The sequence below is a fragment of the Lithobates pipiens genome, unplaced genomic scaffold (assembly GCF_037356315.1).
Source record: "Lithobates pipiens isolate NorthernLeopardFrog02 unplaced genomic scaffold, aLitPip1_a1.2 Scaffold_8, whole genome shotgun sequence".
NCBI lineage: Eukaryota > Metazoa > Chordata > Amphibia > Anura > Ranidae > Lithobates > Lithobates pipiens.
The window spans coordinates 617,999,744-618,003,351 of record NW_027507903.1 but is presented as its reverse complement, the minus strand read 5'-3'; positions in this window follow the sequence as shown (position 1 = coordinate 618,003,351).

The following is a 3,608-nucleotide window of genomic DNA, read 5'->3' as shown; positions in this document are numbered from 1 at the left end:
TCCCAAACCGGAGACGGCACCCAACCACCTCAGAATCCTTCTCTAGTTTCCATGCCTTGGGCTAGCCAGCCCAGAGGCATTAAAGTCAAGTGGAACCACACCCCAGGCCATAGCCTTCCTGGGGGCTTGTCAGGAGGACCAGAACCATGTAATCAGCACTTGATACTGGACCGGAACCCCAAACCATGTGACATCCGCATCTTAAATACCCCCTCCCAGAGGGCACAGCGAGAGGGCCACTCCCACTGACCTGGCTCAAAAAGAGAGCAACTTAAGCGCCTGACCAGACCATGTTTCATGCCTGCCACCAAAGACAGCGCCCCCTGTGGCTCGGCTGAACATCTCACAGCCCAGTCAGACTTACACAGAAGCCAAATTTAGACAAATAGACCCAAACCAAACTGTAGTTTGGGTAAAGTTTTAACTTTGAAAAACATAGCGCGTGCCCCTACTTTTGCCCTTGTCCCCCCATGTGCCCCCTTAATATGAAAGCTAGAGACGCCACAGGCCATTGCTGAGTCTATCATCTACTAGGACCCCCAGATCCTTTTCCATTCTAGATTCCCCCAGAAGGAATAGAGATATTTTTACCACCCAAATGCATTATTTTACATTTTTCTACATTGAACCTCATTTGCCATGTAGTTGGCCACCCCATTAATTTGTTCAGATCTTCTTGCAAGGTTTCCACATCCTGCAGAGAAGTTATTGCCCTGCTTAGCTTAGTATCGTCCGCAAATACAGAGATTGAACTGTTTCCCTCAATCTCCAGGTCGTTTACGAACAAATTAAACAGGATTGGTCCCAGCACAGAACCCTGGGTGACCCCACTACCCACCCCTGACCATTCCAAGTACTCTCCATTTATCACCACCCTCTGAACTTGCCCTTGTAAGCCAGTTTTCAATCCATGTACTCACCCTATGCCAGCTGACCTAATTTTGTACAGTAAATGTTTATGGGGAACTGTGTCAAATGCTTTCACAAAATCCAGATACACCACATCTAGGGGCCTTCCTTTATCTAGATGGCAACTCACCTCCTCATAGAAGGTTAATAGATTGATTTAGCAAGAACGATTCTTCATGAATCCATGCTAATTACTGCTAAGGATACCGTTCTCATTACTAAAATCTTGTATATAGTCCCTTATCATCCCCTCCAAAAGTTTGCATACTATTGATGTTAGGCTAACTGGTCTGTAATTCTCAGGGATGTATTTTGGGCCCTTTTTAAATATTGGTGCTACATTGGCTATTCTCCAATCCACTGGTACCATTGCAGTCAGTAGACTGGCAGTAAAAATTTGAATTAGTGTTAGCTTCCTAGCGGGATCAGGTAGTAAGCAGAGGAACATGTACAGATAAACCGGCTAACTCTGGGGGGAGGGGAGAGGTGAGATTAATTACCAATGATATCAGTAACATGCAGCATGAAGGGGGTTAATGTGTTGCCACTGGTCATTAATGACCAGTGTCAGTTAATTAACCCCTTTGTGCTGCATTAGTGGCACAAGTATCAGTGCTATGCTGCAACATAAAGGGGTTCATTAACACTGATACTTGTGCCACTAATGCTGCACAAAGGGGTTAACTGACACTGGTCACTAATGCATGCAGTGTGCGGCGTATGGTCTGAGCACTGACGGGCTAACCCCCCACCCATTCAACCTCTGCAGCAATGCTGGCAGCACTCATACGTGTATTTCCCAAAGACAACCTCTGAATATGACGCTGAGCATGTGCACTCAACTTCTTTGGTTGACCATGGCGAGGCCTGTACTGAGTGGAATCTGCCCTGGTAAACCGCTGTATAGTCTTGGCCACCGTGCTGCAGCTCAGTTTCAGGGTCTTGGATCTTCTTTTAGCCTGGGCCATCTTTATTTAGAGCAATGATTATTTTTTTCAGATCCTCAGAGAGTTCTTTGCCATGAGGTGCCATGTTGAACTTCCAGTGACCAGTATGAGAGAGTGAGAGCGATAACAGAAAATTTAAGACACCTGCTCCCCATTCACACCTGAGACCTTGTAACACTAACAAGTCACATGACACCGGGGAGGGAAAATGGCTAATTGGCCTAAATTTGGGCATTTTCACTTAGGGGTGTACTCACTTTTGTTGCCAGCGGTTTAGACATTAATGGCTGTGTGTTAAGTTATTTTGAGGGGACAACAAATTTACACTGTTATACAAGCTGTACACTCACTACTTTACATTGTAGCATAGTGTCATTTCTTCAGTGTTGTCACATGAAAAGATAGAATAAAATATTTACAAAAATGTGAGGGGTGTACTCACTTTTATGAGATAGTGTATATAGTGCTTAGCATAAATGAGCACACCCCTTTTGAAAAGTAACATTTTAATCAATATCTCAATGAACACAAGAACAATTTCCCACATTTTTACAAAACTGAGTTTACAGAGCATTTGTTTAGTTTCATTACATGAAAGTAAGTTTAAAAATATAACTTAGATGACAAAATCTTCAGTTTTTTTATTCAAATTAGCTGATGTAAAAATGAATACACCCACAACAAAAACTACTACATCTAGCATTTTGTATGACCTCCATGATTTATATAGACAGCACCAAGTCTTCTAGGCATGGAATGAATAAGTTGGCGACATATTGCAACATCTATTTTTTTCCATTTTTCAAGAATTACCTCTTTTAGAGCCTGGATGCTGGATGGAAAGTGATGCTCAACCTGTCTCTTCAGAATTCCCCATAGGTGTTTGGTGTTTGACTAAGTTCAGATTAGGCATGGAGTAATGGTAGCATCTTCTCTTTCAATATAGAGCAGTACATCTGTGAATTCATGATACCATTGTAATGGAAATTTGTAGGTTCTGTATATAATTGTATTCTATTTTATATGTATTGCAAAATGCCCTCACTGTGCACATGGCACTAATAATATTTTCAGTACATGTTTTGCATTCTTTAGAGTCCTGATTAGAATTAGCCTGCCTATGTAAAGCCCCTTGTTACCAGGAACGTACAATTGTAATATTAATGTGATACCTACGTAATCATGTGTATAAAAACCTTCAAATGCGTCATAATAAAGGAGAACGGTTATTTGGAAAGATGCTGAGCGTATCTTTTGTGTCTGTTCCCTACTGCAGTAGTTATTCATTTGGAACCACTAATCAATATGAGGATAGGAGTTGCCTATCTTCAAAATATCCATTTCAGGTGGCGAGCTTGGCCAGGAGGGATTACCAGGTGACCCTGAGTAGGGCTAAGCCGAACACCCCCCCCCCCCCCGGTTCAGTTCGCACCAGAACTTTCGAACGGACCAAAAATTTGTACGAACTTTAGAACCCCATTGAAGTCTATGGGACTCGAACGTTCGAAATTAAAAGTGCTAATTTTAATGGCTAATATGCAAGATACTGTCCTAAAAAGGGTTTGGGGACCTGGCTCCTGCCCCAGGGGACATGGGTCAATGCCTAAAATGTTTTTAAAAATGGCCATTTTGGCAGGAGCACTGATTTTAATGACGATTAAAGTGAAAAAAAAAAAGTGAAATATTCCTTTAAATATCGTGCCTGGGGGGTGTCTATAGTATGCTTGTGAAGTGCCACGTGTTTCCTGTGTT